This window comes from Rhyacophila brunnea, unplaced genomic scaffold (genome assembly GCF_057557595.1).
Source record: "Rhyacophila brunnea isolate RB1 unplaced genomic scaffold, BYU_Rbru_1.0 scaffold_10, whole genome shotgun sequence".
NCBI lineage: Eukaryota > Metazoa > Arthropoda > Insecta > Trichoptera > Rhyacophilidae > Rhyacophila > Rhyacophila brunnea.
In genome coordinates, this window is record NW_028232752.1 from 7,107,828 (window position 1) to 7,131,875 (window position 24,048).

General features: G+C 33.6%; 1 protein-coding gene across 1 annotated transcript in view; it reads right to left on the reverse strand.

Moving 5' to 3' along the window:
* Positions 1-658: 658 nt before the first annotated feature.
* Positions 659-24,048, reverse strand: part of LOC147078852 (mannosyl-oligosaccharide alpha-1,2-mannosidase IA-like) — a 607,020-nt gene continuing 583,630 nt past the window's right edge. The window contains exons 2-3 of the transcript XR_015071153.1: positions 2,247-3,148; positions 659-1,944 (exon numbers count right to left, since the gene is read on the reverse strand). The gene's annotated coding sequence lies outside the window, so the exon portion shown is untranslated. The remainder of the gene's footprint in view (positions 1,945-2,246; positions 3,149-24,048) is intronic.

The window sequence follows — 24,048 nt, forward strand, 5'->3', positions numbered from 1 at the left end:
AGTCCTGTATTTTGTATACGCAAAACGCATTAGGTCATTATCATGCTTTCTATCAGAATACAAAAATAACAATATGATTTAATAATGTTTCTATTTTCTCACCATTATATCCTATGCCTTTGTGCGTTTTACCAGGACGTAGAGCGTAAAATTGTATATATTTTGGCATTTAAAACAGAAAAACAGCAAAAACTGAGTTAATGCGTTCTGTCAGTATACCCTCGATATTATAAACCGGAACAAAATGAGAAACCGGCCGGGACTTTTGGACCAAATTGGGATTAGTAGAATGACATACAAATAAATATATATATATATATTATTTTCAACACTACAACAGGCCTAAAGGTCACGCAGACTGACAGTAAGTCAAGTAAAACAGTAGTGTATTTAGTATAAGTGACACATTCACAAACAGCCAGGCTTTGAAAAATCACAAAAATATATTGTGTCCTCATCGGGCATCGAATCCGGAGCTCCCGGATGACAGGCCAGCGTCACACGTACTGTAGAGGTGAATTAAATGTTTAAGACGGTCAATAACACCAACATAATATTTGTTATCCGATAGAATTTGCTTTATATGGCTACCCATTGGCCGATATAAATAGTCAGTATTATCAGTTATTTTAATTAAATTTTATTGTATATAATTTTTAGTTTAAGCTATTATTTTTGAGCACAAAAGCTACACAAAACCGTCTTTTAAATTTGTACTGAGTCTACCACGAGAGCAGCTATGATAAGCAGAGGTGGAATGTGAAGATATTTCGGGGTCTTTTCAATACACAATATATTCAGAATTCTCAGAACTATTGGGGAAAAACAATACAATCCCGTACCCGTATGAAGATTATGTCCCGAATATTAAAAAAATGGCTGAGCCTGAAAATACTTCTTTGACTCACCCTTTCAGTACGTCGCTGATATATTTAATATACTGCAGGTATAATGTTTATTCTTGCAGTTCGTATAATCGTTTACCTTTGTCTAACAGGCAGTATTCACCAGTCATGATAAACATTATGTTATCAAAGTCTACAAAACGTCCGAAGTATATTACACTGTACTAATGTCGGGGCTGAGAAGGACTTTATTAAAAAAGTTACTTATAAATGAACCGGGATAAAATTAGGGGTGGTAATATTTTCCGCGTTTGCATCGTGAATTCGGGCTAACGATTTCCACGCACCCTGTTACATTTTTAATTAGCTGCTCACCGTGTAGGTAGATGCGCTCAGTGGAAAGGGCCGAATTTTCACTTACTTATTACTCTCGCGTTGGTTGAATAATTTAGCAATAATTGCCGTGAACGAGAAATGGATAACACCGAAAAAATATTTGCAGAACTTGCATAATATGGAATTCGATTCCAGACGCGATTGCAATACCGAGACCATAGAGGTATTAAGGTGATGCGCGGATTGTGCAACTGACGCGTGTCGAACGAAATATAATTTGTCATAAAAATTCAACATACGTCCATTTAATGTTATGTTTATTGTTATATTACTAATACTAATAGTATATTCATTGACATGTTTTCTTTTTCAAGTAGTAGGTATATACGTAAAGTTTTTTGGTCATCTTTACACGTTTTAGGAATATATTCACCCGACGCCATGACAAAACAAATCGACGTGCGCACACCTCGACTTCCGGTCTCCTATTGGCGACGAGTGCGATGTTTCGTCGCACCTACTGATGAAAATTATTTGTCGCTTCACTGAAGTACGTTCTTAAACATAGGGACAAATGAAGTTTTGCACAAGTTTTGTTTATGTCTGTACGTGGGAAACTGACTGTCTTAAGTAAAAAAACACAATTTAAGATTTTATACCTTAAATATTAATGTACTTATCAGTTTATTGTTTAGCTTTTGATACGAATAGTATTAAAATGCGAATTGCATAATAAACAGTAACGCGCGAGAGACCAGTGGGTCTATTCTATGCTTATCGACCACTAAAGTGATAAAGTGAAAAATATTATCAAACTTAGGGTAGGTTTGTATCAAAATATTAGCACTTATTGTAACAATTACACGAAGCCGGTTTTTATTGTTGCAATAAGTGCTATATTTTAACAGCACCTATCTTGCTGCTGTTAAAATATCGCACTTATTGCAACAATAAAAACCGGCTTCGTGTAATTGTTACAATAAGTGCTAATATTTTGATACAAACCTACCCTAAGTTTGATACTATTTATCAATTTAGTGTTCGATAAGTATAGAATAGACCCACAGGAGTGACAACCAGACCACAGAGCCAGCATCATCATCATAAAAGGTTAGAGCTTGGCATCCGAATCGTTCGGACATTTACAGTCCACTGAAAAGCGCCGCCACTAATAAATAAGTGTATTTGTGTATTCGGCCACGCGACCAAAGTATTCGAGCTTTCGTCTAATTGTCTGATATAAAAAAAATATTTTTTTTCCATCAAAATAGGCAAGTTGAAACAGCGATTAATACATGTAATTATTTAGCAATGATTACGATAAACGATATGTTGTGAGTTATTAAAAACAATCGGTGTGTATACTTGTGTACGCGCGTTAGAAGTTATACTTCTTTGGCGTAACAAAACAAAACTTGTGATAACCTAGATTCTTCGACTAGCTCTTAACTATCTTGTTAAATTACATACTCAAGATTTTTCTTGAGCTTATTGGAGCGCCGTTGGTTTATTTCTATACAGTTTAACTTATATTACTAAATTATACAATTATTTCTCGTTGTTTTTATTTTTAAACGAACAACTGCCACTATGACGTTTAATAGGTTGTTTACGTAAGGAATTGAAAATGGCCGACAATAATAAATTCGCTGCCTAGGCAACGGAACAATTCTAATTATACTGTATAATCGTCACGATTGCAGTATCATAATGTGGCGTAAAGGTAGTGCGTTGGGCTGATAACCGAACAATCGGTGGTTCGAATCCAATAGAGTGCGCTTTTTTTCGTGTGAAAAAATAAATTATGTGTTTATATGTCACACGCCAAAAAATACACTCTGATCCGATTTCCAAAACGAGCCAAAAGAAGTATAACTTAAACTAAAAACTATATATAATATATGCACTTACGCGTTCGTAGGAAGATTATGTGACTATGGGATTAGCTGGGTGCATTAAAGTCATACCTGAAACAAAGAAAACAAAATAACTTTATTAAACAGGATGGATATAATGCACCGATCATGGTAATAAAAAATGCTGCAAAGAAGTTTCCACAGACCGGTGGCGTGGAGGAAAAGATATCCGTTACATAGGAAATGTCGAGATGTTTTATTATCCTTCCGCAAGATATATTATACAACCGTACGTTTTTCCAGTCTATAAAGAGGACTTTCTTTACTTTTATAATCATAGAATAAGGCATATGGCTAGCTCTGGGTAATTTTGTATGTTTACTTTGGCCGTGTAGGTACAAAAAATACGCGAGTCTTATATATCAAACTTGCCATATGTGCAGCGTAATATTTGAATGTAGGAGCCCCATGCAGAATCCAAGATTTCGATCTTAATGATAAGTTGCCAAAAAGCATGACTTAACTATAGACTATACTGCGTATAGAGTTAAGGAATCCTTAACCACAGACTACTTTTGTTATGAACACGCCCCCTTCCGTATTACCATTTACCACTGACAGCTGCTGTCAAAATAAATTCGCGTGTCTATAACTCCATACACTCAAATTCATTTAACAATTTATCTCAATATGGGTAGTGATAGTGTTAATTCGTTTGGCATGTACTTGCAGAATATTATTTTATCTTTTATACGCCAGCCCGCAGAAATATAAGATGCCAGATAGAAATGATACTTGACGCTAATGTTACCATGTTAAAAAAATATTTTGCGGTGCTTGTGGAATCACGTATAATGACTGATAACGGAAACATAAGAGTATTATAATTAAATATTAATATGTATTTATAGTTATTGCATTTATAAAGTGCAGTTGTCATATTTTTGTCATCGTTTAACAATTATAAAATAATTTACCTAAACTATAGGAAAGAGAATTTTTTAATATGGTATTATTTTCAATAGAAAAAACAAACGAAGCTTTAAGACGAGGTGAACCATAGACAACATGATCTTAACTAAGGACAATGTTTCTGCATAGTGTTTTCGGCTAAGGAAATTTAAGTTATGACAAATGTTTCTGCATTCCGCTCTAGGTTTCTAAATGCAAAAAGACAGCCAGTATAGCAAAAGTAGCATGGCGTCGCTGTATATTAAATACCTCCTATGTGGTGATTTTGACGAAAATGAATTATTGATACCACGTGGTCTGCATTTTTTTCTATACCATATGTCGTATACCTACTGCTTGTGGAAAGATCAAATAAAAAATTAAATCACCAAATAAAATCGATATTAGATTAATACTATGTGAGAGCATCCAAAATCATGCACCGTAATTAATCCTATGTGAGCGTCCGCAGCAAAATAGATCAGTATTAAAATAATCTTATGTGAACAACATGTTTACGCATGATTCAATGTATTCAAGACAGTGCATATAGAATTAATCCTATGTGATAAAAACATGGAAAAAGCTACGATTTTACCATTTAATAATAAATATACATTATAAACAAAATATATGATTATCCTATTTTAATTTATGATTAGGATCTACAAGAAATATGAAAACATATAACACAATTATTTTTTAAAACAGTTTTTTTAGAATATCTCAGAGTATGACTTACACCACATAGGAGGTATTTAAAATACAGCGACGATGTTACGTTCGCATGGCAGGAATTTGCAGTTCGAAAGTCGATGACTCAGTAAAATGTAGGTGATGTGCTATAATCAATGTGTATGTTTGGATCCATTACATTATATCTCAACAGACTGAAAAAATGGTAAAGTTGAAAATTATTATATGAAAGGAAAAGGGACGTAATTCACACAAATCAAATGTTACAGGAGGCACAAAAATGTTTTTGTTATGGTTTTCGGTCAAAGTTAAAATACAAAATAGACATAACCTAGATGAACTTTATGATAATTAATGATGTGGTTTTTATATTATTAATCTGATAATAATTACAGAGTTAATTAAAGAAAAACCAACAAATGTGACGCTTAAGTCGCCTAAGTCGGCGATTGCAGCTTACATCCTTTGGGCACAACATGTATTTAGTCATGTACAACGATATTATCCAATAAAACCGATTATAAAGAACTGAAGAAAGAACTGAGGGTTACGTCCTTTTTTCTTTTCATAAAGTAGATATGGTTATCACCGACATATAAATTAATAAGTAGGTAGAGTATACGTTTTATAACTTTACATTTTTTTACACGCTTTACTATACTGATACGCCTCTTTGCCTGATTACCTCGCATAAAATAAGATCAAATGATATTTATTTGTATTAATATATGTATCTAGTAATAGACAAAAAATATATGTGTATTTTTTTTATATCCTAGAGCCGGAGTGCAAAGTAATGAAGCATTACACTCTACTATCGAATTTTTAATTTAAAATAGTGGAGGTAATATAGATTAATTAAAAATATTCTTCTTTTCGACCACGTCAGCCTCTTATTTAGAGCATATGGACACCTCACGGCGCCTTCAAGAATGCATGTCGCTTGCGAGTCTTCTTACATCGTCCCAGGTTATTCAGCATCCCTTACGTAGCTTGGCCGTGTACACTATGTATGGTATTCAGCGGCCTTACTGGACGCCGTAATCCGGTTGGCTTGAAGAACAGTCAAAACACTCTCTTGTCTCATCGTAACTCCCACAGTTATACCATCGCACACCCAGTATGCCGCCAACATCTGTTGTCGAATTAAAAATATTTTTTCGGGAAATTGTATTAAATTGCACGAACAATAATTTAACCAAGAAATGAAGCTAGTTACTACATTGAAGAACAGTATTTGTTACCGTATCAAAATGATAACTGATTGTTTGCGAAATAAACTTCACAGTTATACACAGTGTGTTGAGCTACGTAGACGTTCAATGTTCTTTATATGGGTAAAAATAAAGAACACTAGATTGGGTTTTAGATTCGTTCGCAGATGTGTTCTCGTAGTGAGAGGGTAGACGTGTGCAAAAACGGCGGACACCACAAAACTAAAGCCGGGAGCTTCTTCGAGATTGGTTTCGCGCCCTCCTCTGATTAATAAGGGCCGCTGCCCGGACGATACACCCTGCCCACTTACACCGCACTACCCCAATCCCGATCCCCATAAAAGACGGGCAGCTGATATATTATACGTTCGTCCACGCAGACGTTGGCTCGGCGAAAACGCTGTCTGAGAGTTTGATTTTGGAATTTTGAATAATATAATATATCCCGCGAAAAGCTAAAATGTATACGACATATAATTTCGCGTGTAGATACTCACCGAACACATTCGGTTATTCATTGGTGGGTGCCCAATTTCGTATTCGATTGTTATAATAACCTAAAATTTAATATCTCACATGGCGAGAAAGCCTGTCTTATGCGTGTATAGTACTTATCTATATACTTTATGGTGTATTTTATAACTCGTTAACTTAACTCATATCGTCATCATACAATTAATTATCATTTTAATATTAATACTATCGACCAAAGGTAGGTACTTAATGGAATTTGAATGGATTTATGGATTTGTTATTAAAAATAATTACAAGATAAAAATAACTTTTTATATACTTACCACGTTTTTAAATGTTCTGTTGAATCATATAAAATTGACAATTCTATGAATTAATAAATACTTTTTTTTTTGTACTTGGTAGAAATACTGAATAAATATTATAGAATACTGAAATGTCATTTTGACATTTCATATTGATTTCCATAGTAACGCACGTATATATTAATAATTTAGTTGCTAAAACCCCTTAGCAACCAATAATAGTGAGTAGTAAATATTACTTATAACGATTTTTTTCCGAAACATACAAAGCAGAATTAACTGAAAATGAATTCAATTCTGCTTAAAGATGGCCAAAAGTATTAAAAGAATGCGTTGTCGTCGTGTTCTGATATATTATAAAAGTTTCAAATGTCTAGCTAGTCGGGAAGTTAGTTAAAAATCTTGGACAAACAAGAAAAAATCTGTACCGGACAAACAAAAATACGAGCTAATAAAAACGTGGTAAAAATAGTAGCATGTAAGAATATTTATGAACTAATATAAGTTTTTAAAGACCGATAGGTATTATTAATATATCTCATTTAGTTAACTCCATTAAATTCCCAGTATTGAAGATTTTACACCTCTTGAATGTAGTATTTATTGATTGAATTATTTATTAGTGATAGGTGTTTTTTACAAACACTTCTATACTTTGTTATATTTTTATTGTGATCCTTGATTTAATAGGTGGTCAAGTTTTTACTTATTATATTGTATTAATTTATTATAGATATTAGAATTAATTGTATTCGTTGTCGGTGAGTATTTCTTTTGGTGAGTGCACATAGTGCCCTGAAGATGTCGAAAGGCGAAACCCGGGTCGCAAAAAACGACTAAAATGGAATAGTAAAACAATAGATTGTGAAGCTTTAGCGCTACACAAAAGCTAGTCCACAATCATTTATTCGAAATTGTGTACACGTTCACATCTCAAAAACAGTGATATGAAATTAAATGCAGTTTAATTAATACATATTTGTCCCTCCAAATTTGACTTCGTGCTATGCGCCAATTTTTCCCGACAAATAATACAGATCGATAGGCCATTTAAGTTCTGAATAAACGCGAAAGTCTCAGTCCATTCAACTTTAAATTCACGGTTTGCGTCATTCGTTTTTCTTTGCTTCTTCTTTGTAGCGATGTCAAACAGGGCAGAGGGCATTTGTTGCAGAGCCGCACTCAACCGGCCAAAGAGCCACATGTGGCTCGCGAGCCGCGATTTGCCGACCACTGTATTGGTGAATGAGAGACATTATAACGGGTACAAATTGATAACACAGGTGATTATTTTATAATTCCGCGCAGAATTATGTTTTATTACACTAAAGCATAGACAAGCATTGGTCTTATTACAATTACATTTAAAGAGGTCTTAGATTAGACACTACACTGACGTTATTTTTTTGGGCTGATTTATTTAGGTACCCTGTTATCCATTTTTATACTTGTGCCTGTTATAATATTGTCTCTCACTCACCATTACATCGAAGTACCTACCCGAATTAAGGCTCCACAACACACACGTGAGTTCTAAAAGGTATTACTAAATAATATGCACTATGATCACCATAATCTACTTATTTCCAAAGGTCGTTCTTCGCCACTGTCTACGTGACTGTAGAGATTTTTTATATTAATAAAGGATTAGAGATGACTTTGATAAAAAATAATTTATCAAAATCCAATGAATAACGGAGTTACAATGAAAGAACTGACTTTAAATATATTTTTTAGAGAACAAAACGAGATAACGTCAAGTGAACGGCTAATAAATCCATAAAACGGCTTATAATGGTCATTATTCGGCAGTAGATTTAGGGATCCACAAAAAAGGGCTAATACTAAAAGGAGCCCCGAGTGATAACACTCGAGAATTTTCACACGTACGAGACGAATAATGCAATAGAGACCGAGGCTCTACGCATTCCGTAGGCCGTAGAGGGGGCGTCATTGTAGTGAGTTTTATTATGCGCTTCATTGGGGTCTGCATGATAAAAAAAGGTTAACGCGCCTGAAAAAAGAGGCCGCCACTTTGGAGGATACGGATACGGACTACGGCAGGGGTAGCGAACGTTTTCTGTCAGGCATAGTCAATGACATTAATATGGACGGAGCATCTGGAAAAAAAATGACACTCACTATTTTGTCAGGTCTGCCGAATGGCATAATCCGTTCTAACGCCATTACAATAAAGGTGATATTGCTATAAATTCCCGATGCTTATTGTAGGGTCTGCCGAATGGTTCGGATCGAACGGGTTCGCTCAAATTAACATTGACACTAGAAACACAGTTCTAACGCCATTACAATAAAGGTGATATTGCTATAAATTCCCGATGCGTGATATCGCATAATGGAAATTGCGTGACGTCTACCTATACATGTGCGAATTTACTTGCTAGCTACTGTACTGAGTGCGTTGTGCATTAATAATGTCATTGGGCGTAGTAAATAAATTTAATACATGTATCATCATCAGCCTGGATTTATCCACTGCTGGATGAAGACCTCTCTAAGTTGAATCCACTTCTATCGGTCCTGTGCGATGCGTTGGCATGTACTTCCGTAGAACATTTCATCGATGCAGCGGCCTCTAGGCCTACCTTGCGGACGTTTTGTACCTATTGGGTACCACTGGATGACTAGATTTGTCCAACGATTGTCCCCTCTTCGAGCTATGTCCATCCCATTTCACAATGTGGTTTTTAGCGAACCCCATGCATTATAAATGTTATAAAATATAAAAATGCATGTGAAACATGGCACCTTGATAATTAACGTAAGAGAAATCCAAAAATTACGAGTAGCGCAACGTGGCATGAAAAGATGCATGTTGGGCATAACGCGGAAAGACCACAAAATAGACGAATGGATAAGGAGACAGACAAGATGTGATAGGGATAAATAATATTTCTCGCGGAAAATATGACTGAAATATGCAGGGTTTCTGTATTTTATGGTGGATATCAAGGCCCATTATAGTCAGTCCGTGACACAAAGCTGTAAATTTTGATGGTAGTATTAGTTATTGCTCATACTAAGAAAGCAAAATGGTAAACTGTATCTAAAAGAAAGCAAAATGGTAAACTGTATCTAAAAGAAAGCAAAATGGTAAACTGTATCTAAAAGAAAGCAAAATGGTAAACTGTATCTAAAAGAAAGCAAAATGGTAAACTGTATCTAAAAAATGATGATTGTTGCATATTGATCTAATAATTAGAACGAAATATTTATTTATTTAAGAAAACGAAACATTTTGGACATAAATCTAAAATCAATACGTTCAAAACATGAGATTTACATTATAACAAATATTACCCTCACAAGAGAGAAGAAGAGAATAAATAATAGTAATACTTAATAATAACATTCGTACAATTTTATACAGAAAAATAAAATTTCGAATACAAAATACATATCACGTCACCGAAAATGTATACGTCTTTGGGGAGCACATTGACTAGTCTTGCACCCCTCGCTAATAGTGCCTGATAGCCGAGAATATGAAATCGAGCATCTACATGTATTGCAAACAGGTTACCGCATAGAATTCTAAGATAATCAATAACTAGCACTACCATCGTAAAGTCGGCCTTGACTCGTTTTCAAACTTTTTCATTAGTAACATGCGAACAAGAAAATTGATATCATGCGCCGATAGTCACATATCGAAAGCCTCCAGTCTTCTGATGCTCCGTTTGTTTACGGTTCAGATATCGTCGCAATGACATTAATATGGACGAAGCAACTGGGAAAAAAAAATGACACTCACTTTTTTGTCGGGTCTGCCGAATGGCATAATCTGTTCTAACGCCATTACAATAAAGGTGATATTGCTATAAATTCCCGATGCTTTTTGACGGGTCTGCCGAATGGTTCGGTTCGAACGGGTTCGCTCATTGCGAACATTGACACTAGAAACACTGTTCTAACGCCATTACAATAAAAGTCATATTGCTATAAATTCGCAATGCGTGATATCGCATAATGGAAATTGCGTGAAGTCTACCTATACGTGTACGAATGTCGCTATGCGCGAATTTATTTGCTAGCTACTGTATTGAGTGCGTTGTCCATTAATAATGTCATTGTATCGTCGCGACCAATATAGAATTCTTCATCTTCATTATCTTTGTAATAGCTTTTTCTCTCAATAGCCTTATTATTAAAAACTTTTTACTGATGAACGAAGTTAAAACTTTATATTCACGCCGTAGTTCGTCATAAAGAATGGCATACACTCTAGAAAAGTTTGACCATCCCGGCTCGTAGATCCCAGCGCACAGCGAACGGGGAGTTAGTTTACTCTAGTCCGCCGTTATTTATACCCCATAGGTCCAAGAGCTTAATCAACGAAACCCGCTCTCAGAAATTTAGAGGATTTTTAGGTCAAAAGCCGAAACAACGGAGCAAATAAGATGTTATGTCTTCGCGGACACAGGGCGAAGGACATATTTTTATTACTATACAGTATAAATATATACCAACATTGTTTGAGAGGAGTAGAGAATAAAAAAGTACAGCATAATACTTTATAATAATATATCGTGCTGTTAGTTAGTATATGACGGATATTTTCATGAACCTTTTAAGTTATAACACTCGATCAAGAATTGTAATATCAAATCGTCACCTCAATTCTACAAGTAGATAACATGATTTTCACTGTTTTTGAGATAGCTTTTGAATATGATTCTACATTTCCTTCTCCAAAAAAATGATAAAACTAGGTAAATCAGAAGTTAATGGGAACTGTATTAATTTTGTGTTTGAAAATATTAGATAACTTTAAAATCATAAATGTATTAAATAAATAAAATAATATATCTACAATATTTTTTCATTCAATTGAACATTATTTAGATAATTGTTCCAAATTAGACAAGCACAATTAATAATAATTATAGCCTAAATTAATGTTAAGTTTAAATTTCATGTTCCTAACAATGATCAAATCAGAGTAATCTAGTTGTAGTATTGAGGTGACGATATTATATCTCTGAAACATGCATGCTGTCCCGCTTTGACATTGCTCTCGCACAGTAGTCAATACAATTTAGCACAGTACCACGTGATATCTTATATCAACATTAATGCTATACCTCAGTTGAGGCATGGTCTAAAAAGATCGTGGCTAGGCGATGCGCGGGTGCAAATGACGCATGCCGACCGAAATATAATTTGTCATATAAATCCAACATGCGTCCATTTAATGTTTATTGTTCTATTAATAACAATAATAATATATTCATTGAAATGTTTTCTTTTTCAAGTAAATGGGTAACGTTTTTAGTCATCTTTACACGATTTAAGAATTAATACCCCCGTCGTCATCACGACACAAATTGACGTATTCACACCTCGACGTTCGTTCTCCGAATGCCAGCGAGTCCAAAATTTCGTCGCGCCTATAGTTGAAAATTATTTGCCGTTTCACTGATGTATCGTCTTAAGTTAATACGATGTAACATTCAACAAGCGTCGGTGGCATTTTAATTTGAAAAGTATATATTCTTGAGCTGCGTTCTGAGAATAACAGCAATTAATAAAAAAAAAGTTGTTAAAAGACAGTTTAACGAATTCATAGTTAAGCTAATTGATCAATTGATTTATGGATGTTACATACATGTCAAAAGACAAGGATAGTATGTTCGATTTAACTATCTGACTTATTACGGCGGATAGACTATAAGTATAAGTTTTATGCAGTTTGCGGTAGCGAAAAATGCTAGATGGTTATTGAAAATGCTAGATCTGGCAAGAAAATCACTAAGTTGGCAATGCTGGTTCTGTCATAGATTCTTGACCGATCGCCTGGTCGAATGCGTTACTTCATTATATACGTGCGCATTCCCAGTGTCGAATTGATTGTGACCTCATCCGTGTATCAAAATATGACCAAAATCGTACTATGTAGGTATGACATAGTGTTTATGCGCGGTGAACCTATTCGGCCGATAGAAAAACGGTTCATACCACTATCGGCTGAGTCCAATTAATTAATCATTCATGTGTGCTTAGCCTATCTATGAGAACAGATATGTATTGTTTCATATGCCTAATACAATATGTTATATTATTACAGAATAACATCAATAACATCTATTGACAGACAGTGCGAGTTATATAAAATTATACACATTTATTATCGAAGCAATATTTTGGCCTCGTGACCCTATATGATAACACGCTTCATCATGACATTAGTGGCTGTCAGTCAATACAACTTGTATTGATAAATATTAACTCATATACCCCTTCGTTATCTTATCAGTCTTATCACTTACTAGTGATACTCCGTGACTTTGTCTTCGTGAAATAGGGGAATAAACAGTAGGCAGATATACATAATGAACTAACAGAATAAAGACATGGACAGATTAGATTTTATGTTTTCAAATCAATGACATAGACAACGGTTGGAACGCACGCTTTTTAACGGCACCTCACACCACCACTCCACATCTGCTATCTGACATGAATTAGACATCCAAATCCGCGTAGAACACGGCGTGGTGAATATGTAAATATACTATTAATACATTCGACCGAAGATACTTGATGGAATTTGAATTTAAATTCTAATGGATTCAAGCTTTGTACTATTCCATTTAAGTCGTTTCTCGCGACCCGGGTTTCGCCTTTCAGGTGATTATAAATTATTCTACCAAGAAATATTAGAAATAAATAGAGCACAGTTGCAGCGCTTACCTATATGGAATGATCAACTTAACTTTCCTAGTAGCCGTTTGTTATATCCTATATGATGTTTTACATATGAGACTATATTATGGTCAATGTCATTGACACAAAATTTATATATGTTTGTATGAGATTGTATGGATGAGGATTTAGGTATGTATAGGTGTGTATTATATACATATATATTATGGGAGTTTATATGTATGTTTTTTGAAAAATAATGTTATAAAAGTAGGTACCATGTAAGAGTATTATTAAAGACTAATATCTCATTAGTTAACTCCATTAATTATTCTTCTTAGAATTGACGATTTACACCTCTTGAGTGTAGTATTTTTATTGTTTATAAAGAATAATGACCAATTATTAAGTTTGCCGATTTATTATAATAATATGCTATCCAGTGTATTGTTATTAATAAAATAGGGTTTTTACTAATTAGGTTTTTTACTAACACTTCGACGATTCATAATTTGTTTGTTATATTTTTTTCTTGTGACCCTTGACTTGATAGATAGGTAATGGAGTTTTTACCTACTCTATTGTATTGATTTACTATATAAGGTAGAGTTAATAGTGTTCGTTGTCAGTGTGTGTTTGCCTTTGGTGAGTGTACACGACGCCTGAAGATGCCGATAGGCGAAACCCGGGTCGCGAGAAACGACTTAAATGGAATGGTATAGAGCTTGAATCCATTAAAATGTAAATATACATTTGAGTCGCCTAGAGCCATAACTCAGATTTTGTGATCCTAAAGGCATTTATCTATATAAAGAAAAATAGTTAACTATCAAAAGTTTCTTTAAACCATGTGAAAATCGTTGATAAAGTTGACGGTTAGTGTTATTATAACTCACATTTCTCAATGAATAATGTGAGTTCTGTCATCAAGGTCTTTCTAACCAATCAGGGAGCTCCATTTCTCATAGTGTGTTTGCAGCCTTAGGAGCATTATATATTATATTTAAAAAAGAATGTAAATCTACTCACTCAGGTAGTTCAATACTTTTCTTCAAATTACAAAAAACAGTGCTCTGGTGGTTTTTTGCAATTATCTCAAAACTCGATTTTTGGAATATGTGAGTTATGACTATAGGCAATTCATTTATCGTTTTATAATAAGCTTGGAAACTTGTAATTTGAACGCGAACCTACAATTTGATGTCATTGTCGGTATAATAAAATTGTCTGTGTACAAAACTTTTCGTACTTACGTCCTTCGTAAATAGTTAAATTACATTTTTTAAATACCTGCAAAAATCTCAATTCATCTGAATTGAATTCAATCGGACAAAGATTTTTCTTGGCGAAGCTTTTAGCCTTCAGTGTTTCCCAACCTTTTTAAAACAACTGCGGACCAGTGAAAATAAGAGAAATATACTTACAAACTATTATTTAAATTTTTTTTATTACATACAATTTTAATCTTATATTATAATAGATATACACAACAGAGTATCATAAATATTATAATAACAGTCTGATTGCGAATATAAAAAAATATACAATGAAAATTCTATTGTTTTATGAAATAACCAGAAATTGATTAGTAAATAAATTGTTAATAACAGAGCCTATGGAATTTTGAGAAAGCAATACTTAGTTTTAAAAGACTTAGGTGTTAAAAAATGTTTGTATTTTGTGTTTGGATATCAGGAGAAAACTCCATTAACTTTCCATTTTTCCCAGTATTAAGTGCACGTGAACGTATTTTTATTGCATATATCGCACCTTCGCAACTGGTTTAGTTGCGAAGGTGCGACACAAGTCCAAATTTACGTGTTTTGAGGTAATTACTACGTTTCACCGTCTATCGTTCATAGTATATGTACCGAAAATATATATTCATATCTCTAAGTCATCAAATTCAAGTCAAAACTTCATTCAATATCTAAACATATTTCACTTAAATACATACACATAAACATAAACACATATTATAACACAATACATAAACACATATTATAACACAGTACAAAGATGCGAGGTAAAAACTTCAAAGCTGATTTTCTCTGTTTGAAGATTTTTGGATTGTGGCAGTTTACTTGCGATGGTGCGATATTGTATACGAGGATCCTTATTTACTCCTTTCAATGTTGACTTGTTAAGTTATTATCTTCAAAATGACTTTCCGACCTGAAGTCAGCAGCAATTACAAATTTTTGCAACAATGGAAACATTTACAAGTATCTTCTTCTTGTACCCATCCCAAAGAAAATCCCAAACGTTACTTTTAAACGCATTCATAATATTTTTATATACATATAGACAAAAATAATACAAATTATATAATTAAATAAGTACCTACCTGGTTTCAGTGACGACATGCTTGGCATTCTTGGCATAATATGCATTTTAAAATTGACGACTATTTTTGGACCGGAAGCAAAAAAATTGCGGACCGGCGGTTGGAAAACACTGGCCTACGTTACTATGGTTTGTTTTTGTAAACGTATTTTTCTTCAACGTCCTCATAATAATATTACCAGTAGAAATATAAATTGTATAAGTGAAGAAGTGTACAGCCCTGACTTAATTTATTATTAACATTGTTTTGTACAAATGTTGGGATTGGCAAAACTATTTAATAAACTCACTGCTGACTTGGAGTTCCGCACGATAGTTTAATGAAGAAGGAAAGCCCATTCAAAGCAAATAACATAAAACAAAATGGTAGAACTGAAAAGGCCCAAGAGTCCCCGTAGAAAGTTTTACGGACCGAGAAGGGCCTCCCGATTACAATGGAGTTCGATTAACTACCGAAAACACCAGAAAGCGAGATGCGGAAGACAGTGGTCAGAAACCTACAGCATGCATAATAACGAAATCATTTGGATAAGAGTTATTTTTTGACAATTTATTATTATGTTGATGGTTGTAATCTGTAATATATTTATTAAGTACCTAATATTAAACAACGTTTTTATTAGCTCGTATTCTTGTTTGTCCGGTGGATGTTTGTCCAGTACAAATCTTGCAATCGATTTTTTACTAACTTCCTGACTAGCTAGACATTTGAAACTTTTAGAATATATCAGAACACGATGTCAATGCATTCTTTTAATACTTTTAGCCATCTTTAAGTAGAATTAAATTCATTTTCGGTTAATTCTGTTTTGTATGAAAAGTTATTTCGGAAGAAATCCGTAATCCAATCCACTATTATTGGTTGCTAAAGGGGTGGTCCTTGGTACTGGAAATCAAAATAACATTTCAGTATTCTGTTTGTTTGTTTGTTTGTTTGTTTGTTGCAAAATAGCAAAAAAATGATTTGTTGACAATTGCCTTATTTGTCATAAATTATTAATACATAGAATTGTCAAGCAAATTGTCTTTTAGCCATCTTTAAGCAGAATTGAATTCATTTTCAGTTGAATGTTTTGTATGGAAAGTTATCTCAGAAAAAAACGTAAAAAGTAAAAGACTATTATTGGTTGCTAAGGGGGTGGTCTTAACAACTAAATTGTTAATATATACGTGCGTTACTATGGAAATCAAAATGAAATGTCAAAATGACAATTCAGTATTCTATATTTGTTTGTTTTTTATTTTCTTCATATTATCAAGTACAAGTTTGAGCATATTGAGAATAATAATTCAACAGAAATTTTAAAAACGTTGTACTTATACAAAAAGTTCTTTTTAATTTGTAATTATTATTGTTTATAATTATCAATGATCTATTATTAGATTTTGACGATTTATTATACGCTTAACGAGTTAATTATTATTATTGATAAGGTAGGAGGTTTTTTACTAACACTTCGACGATTCATAATTTGTTTGTTATATTTTTTTCTTGTGACCCTTGACTTGATAGGTAGGTAATGGAATTTTTACCTACTTTATAGTATTGATTTGTTATAAAAGTTAGAGTTAATAGTATTCGCTGTCAGTGTGTCTTTGCCTTTTGGTGAGTGTACACAGTGCCTGAAGATGCCGAAAGGCGAAACCCGGGTCGAAAAAAACGACCCCATGAGTCACTGAGGTTTGTGGCCCAGATGATTTAGCAGTCTGACGACAGCTTTCTCCACTGAATACTCCGCACACCGAAGTCAGAACAGATTAATATGATATGCATTAGAGGTGAGTTGGAAATACTGTCACCAGTTTGTGTACTCAAGTATCGGATGAAACTACACATATGAAAGTACAAGTTTGAGCATAATAATTCAACAGAGAATTTAAAAACGTTTTAAAAAAAGTTCTTTTTATCTTGTAATTATTTATTAATAATTTGAATGATCTACTGCTTTATTTTATTTTTAGTATACATCTTTACTGTAGAGGCCGTATGTATGAGATTCCCAAATTCTTTATAAGCTATTTAACCGATTTTCCATCGAATAGCTTATAACACTGTTTGTGACGTAAGCGATCTGACGTCACGCGCCATTAAAAATGGCTGCCTCAGCTGTCATTTTCAAATGTCATTCTAATTTTGCATTCATTGCAACAAACGTTTGGTTGAGGCCCTTGTTCGTTTTGTAGATTCTGTAAAACATTTGCGAACTTTAAAAACAGTTCCTAGTCGTGCTGTTTACAAAATACGTATATTTTGATCACTAGTCTATAATCTAGATAGTAGGTAACTGATAAATGCCTCGTACCTATTTCGCTTGCAATATTTCTCATGGAGACATAAGATGGACTTACGTAAGATTACGATAAAATATCTCCGCTAAACCACCGCAAAAATATGTACCTACTGCTGTATCTGGCATTAAAATATACAATTGGAAGCACTCTGCGTTCTTCAAAATATTATGGTACCTACCTACCTAGTTAATTATTGTAAGATAACTGTAATAAACAAGGCACAACTCTCAAATACACTGGAAACATCAATAGTGTCACACGGTGATTGGTATAAATGATAATATTATACAGAGATCATTACATATTATTGTCTAAATCATTTGCATTTTCTGTCATTTATTCTTATTCTGTTTTGGACATCACTCATAATAATTGAAGTGAAGTTAGTCATAATATTCAGTATTGCCACCAAATGTATTCAGTGTTGCCACCAAATGGAAAAGTTTACTGGCAATACAACCTTTCGTACAGTAGAATAATTATAAAATAAATGTGATAAAATAGCTGAAAAATTATTTAAAGTTCATAATAATTATTCATGTATAATTATTAAGTTTATATGGTACCGTTCGCACACTTTCAGACACATTTACAATTTAAAAAATTTGAATTATTTATCGGGGAATGAAATTTTATAATACGAACATCATGACACATGAGATGTCACATTCGTGACGTCACTTAACAGCTAATTACGTTTGTACTCATGCATACAAACGTGCAGTATATAGCCTATAAGGTTTTTGGGAATCTCATGCATACGACCCTAGGTCATTATGTAGTATCGCGCAATTCATGAATCACTACTTTTCTTCAAGATTTTATTGTTAAAAAATATATGTACTTAAGTTTGGATATTAATGCTTGTTAGTAAAAGTAAAATATTAGTCGAAGTATTTTTAAGAGATTAAAAATGTGTACGTACCTATATGCAATATTTACTCAATTATACTGCATTTTGGGCGCGCTCAGTTTTCACCTACTTCCTGTATACCCAGAGACCTTAAAATTGGTACTACACAAGTGCTAATAACGCTTATTAAAAAATGTTATTGTTAAGGGCAGACGTGCTCAGCGTGGGTCAAAATGGAGCTTTTTTTTATTTTCAAAGCATGATCCTGGACATACCTTATTCTTGGGTCAATAATTATTATAAAGCAATCATTATTCGTAGGATGTTTATCACACTTGAATGGTCAAAGACATAGCTTATAATTAGTATCTTTAGAATTTGCCCATATTTTGAATAATAAAATGCCTAATTCTTGTCAAATTTGGGATCACAGAGATTATCAATATAATTTTTTATCGTAAATATTTCACTATAATAATGTCGATATAAATTATACTGATGGTTTTATAAATGCGTTTAAGAATTAATAAATGTAAAAAATCTTACCACTGCACATTTATGTACTGAAATATGACTATAATTATTCTAAAACATTAGAGCGAGAGGTTTAAAAGAATACTATTTTATGTAATAAAAATACTTTATGCAGTCATCAAATGTTTAAAATAAATATAAAGGATAATAAGGCTTCAAAATTATATAAATATATAATCTACAATGTTTAAGGTATGTCCAGGATCATGCTTTGAAAATAGAACAAAAGCTCCATTTTGACCTACGCTGAGCGGGGGACATGCTCATATGCTCTTAATGATCATTTCCGTCTCGAGGGCGGCTCTCGTGGTGCAGTGAGTAATGCGCTGGCCTTCCACCCGAGAGTTCTGGGTTCGATTCCCGGTCATGACAAAAAAACACTTATGTGTTTTTCTCAAAGCCTGGGCGTTTGTGATTGTTCAAAATTACTAACAACCACCTTGTACGAAAAAGCAAGGACATGGTTATTAATAATTCTAAAAAAAAAGATCATTTCCGTCTAAAACATCCACTAATAGATTCCTCACGGACGGTTTCCAGATATAAATGTAAAAAAAACATGGGTATCATTGATTTAATTTTCGAGATAATAAAACTAAAATATTGAATTATTTTGATGGTTTATACATACTACTAATACTATCGAGCGAGGTACTATGTGGAATTTGAATTTAAATCCATTAGAGTTCATACACAGACGTTCTTAAAGAAACAACGGCGGCCAAGGGGTATGGAACCCCACTAGTATATTATAATATAGTATTAATATTTTTAAATCAAGGATTTTAAGGTTTAATTACGATCTAACTATTTAAAATTTCGGTACAAATACAGTTGACAGACAATAATAAAAAATATATACACTTTTGTAGTTGCAGTCGGTCCCATCTTCCTCGTAATAACCAAGTTCGACTGTATATAAAATAATTACAAGATACAAAGAACGTTTTTAAATTTTCTGTTGAATCATATAAACTTGACTTGACCAGCTTAAACAATAAAAAAAAAATGTACTTAATAGTAATACTGAATAAATATAGAATACAGAAATGTCATTTTGACATTTCATATTGATTTCCATAGTAACGCAGGTATATATTAATAATTTAGTTGCCAGGACCCCCAGACCCCAATAATTGTGTTTTACTTCTTCCGAAATAACTTTTCATACAAAACAGAATTAACTGAAAATTAATTAAATTCTGCTTAAAGATGGCTAAAAGTATTAAAAGAATGCATTGGCACCGTGTTCTGATATATTCTAAATGTTTCAAATTTCTAGCTAGTCGGGAAGTTAGTTAAAAATCGATTGCAAGATTTGTACTGGATAAACAACCACCGGACAAAAGAGAATACTACCTAATAAAAAACGTTGTAATATTAGAAAAACATGCACTGTCCGCAAAGGTTCTTCAATGCTGCCGCGCAGTAATCCGGCGTCCACCGCTGATCCAGCGGACAAAAACAGCCCAAAGCCTTATCTCGGCCGTGGCCCACCCCCAGATCCGCCTCACCCGAGATCCGAACCGCAGACGAAACGTGCTCGAAATTGCCTTTTAAGAATTCACCATCCCGGACTCGCGATAATAATATTTTAATGCGGCGTTTCTGCGTACGGCGAGGGACCGCGGGCCTGCGCGATGTAGTGATTTGTTCCATCGTTTGACTTTTACGTCAAAGGATTCGTGTAGATACCTAAGTATATAGCGTTGAGTGCTGTTTAAATTCGCATGAAACCTGCGTTAAAATATTCTGGTTGCTAGCAACACCAACAAAAAGAGTTGTGCGAAAGGAAACAAATAATTCAATATACCTAGGTTATAACCGTTCGGACTAGCCATGGGAACCGAGTCACTTACAAGCGTTTCGGAAAAGTTCGTTCTATTACAAATACTGATCCAATCGTATAGATTAGATTATTATATATGATGATTATTTATATAAATTTTCTAATAATTAAGGTGGTATTTTAAATTGATTTAATATTGGAGATCACTGAAAAAATGGTATTAATTAACAATATGTACTAACTAAACCTTGATTCCTGGACGGCGTCAGTACATAGCGCCCGGAATGTGACAGTTATAGGTTCAAGTTCCAATCGGTATAAATATTTAAAAATAAAAAATGTAGGATATTCGAAAATTAATGCTACCTATATTCTTAAATCAACTGTATTTATTTAAGGGGTGACATGCTCGTCGTAGGTCAAAATTGAGTTTTTATTGTATTTTCAAACCATGATCCTGGACACTCCTTAAACGTTGTAGATAATCTATTTATATAATTTTGAAGCCTTATTATCCTTTATATTTATTTGAAACATTTGATGACTGCATAAAGTATTTTTGTTACATAAAATAGTATTCTTTTAAACCTCTCGCTCTAATGTTTTAGAATATAGTCATACTTCGGTACATGAATGTGCAGTGGTGTTAAGATTTTTTACATTTATTAATTTTTAAACGCATTTATAAAACCATTAGTATAATTTATGACGAGATAATTTTAGTAAAATATTCACGATAAAAAATTATATTGATAATCTCTGTGAGCCCAAATTTGACAAGAATTAGGCATTTTATTATTCAAAAAATCGGCAAGATTAACACATTTGAAGATATTTCTAAAGATACTCATTATAAGCTATGTTTTTGACCATTCAAGTATGATAAACATCCTACGAATAATGATTGCTTTATAATAATTATTGACCTAAGAATAAGGTAGTGTTTTTTTGAAATACGCCATTTCTTTTGGCATTCCCCAGTGGTTAAGCTACAACATACGGCCGTAGCCATAAATTGACAAACTATAAATGCTCACCTAGTATGTGTTACCAGTCCTCGCATATGGATGTAAAGCGTGGACCGTAAATGTAAGAGAAATTCAATAACTACAAGTAGCACAACGTGGCATGGAGACTACAAAAAAATACGCGGTGTGATAAAGGTTTTAAAGCTGACGAAATGCCAATGGGCTGGACTACCACAATTAATATAGTTATATATGGATACTCAAAGGCTTACTAAATGGCCAAAATGATACGCAAAACCTACTGGATAGACAAAGTTATTAAGTTCATCAGATGTACGTGCAGCGAAAAACTTGGGACCCAGATTAGAAGAAGGTGCTAAGGAAAGCCTTAATTCACCAGTGGATCGACTCCGACTGATAATAATGAAATTTTATTTACGTTTCACTTTATCGTCAGTAAATCTATTAGATTCTAATGTATCGACAACAAATTGAAGTATCATTCTGCTTAACATTTTCATTGGGAAGTAACAAAGAGCTTCAAAATTAAGTTTGCAGTCTCTCTCTAGGTCTTCGATGTTTTGATGTCTCGATTACACGGTAAAAAGTCTAAATACCGTTGGATTAGTATCGGCGACGTAAAATATCGAAAAGCTTTATATTTTTTAACGCCGTTAAAATATGATAGAACGAGAATTAATAATTTCACAGCGCTTTCGATCCGTGTAATGCTGCCCAAGTGATAAAAAAAAAACACCGGAAAATCAATGCTCCGAAAGCTCGATCCGCCACGATTAACGAAACCCCCTTCTACTCCCGAAGTTAATTAAAAGGGGCGGCGACTGCCGTGGGTAAGTAAGGGGGCTGGGTAGGGCGCAGCACCCGCGGGATTCGAACTCTGATACACGAGAGCCAAACTACTCCGGCTTACCACACAATGGATGAGTACAAAGGCTACGAGGAAACGTGAGAAAAGAACAAGAGAGCTTTTTCAGGCAACGTTATACATGTGTATGTGGCTTCCGATCGCGGAATGAGACATGGCGGGGTAATTAATTACCCAATCTTATTTATGTGAGAATTAAAAATAAAAGTTTAGTAGTTTCACAAACTTTACAAAAAAGCTTCCCATGGTCATTACATTAATTAAATCCGATGTTTTTTTGAGTTTAATTGCCATGAAATAATTAATATGAATTTCAAATAAAACGTCTGCTTTAGAATGTATCGTTTTATTTCAAAACAATTTATGAGTTGATGTGAAAGTGTGTATGATTACGGCCTATAGTGTGTCCCAGGTTCGAATCCCGGGTCTGACAAATACACATATTGTTTTTCAACTTGTGTTTGAGTCAACAGTATGGACCTAATAGGTTGAGCAAGTGGCTGACATCCATTTCTCGTAAAATCAAATTCTGTTAATACAAACCTCCACTCTGTGGAGGCCCATATACGCGGCCACACTAGGCTAAACCAAACCGTAATAGTTTTGATATACTTTGGGCGATACTACACAATTGTGCACCCTTTTTCATTCATACTTATTTGTTTTTGTTGGATTAAGAATACATATTACAAATATTGTTGGTTCAATTTTTAAAATTCATTAAATCCTGCCTAACCAAACTATAATAGATAAAAAATATTATTTCATCTATAAAAATCCAAAGTTACGTATGATTCAATTATATTTTACATTTTCATAGACTAGTATTTTTTGACTATTATTTAGTATGGTTAGGCTTCGAATGGTTTAATTTAATTTAAAAATTAACCAACACCGTCTAGAAATTGTAGTCTTATTTCAATAAAAACTGTAAAATATGTATTAATGACAAAGTTTTGTGTGCAATAATTATAGCGGATCTTAACAGCCTACCCCCACCCTTCGCCACTGACATTTGTATATTTCGTGGTCTTTTT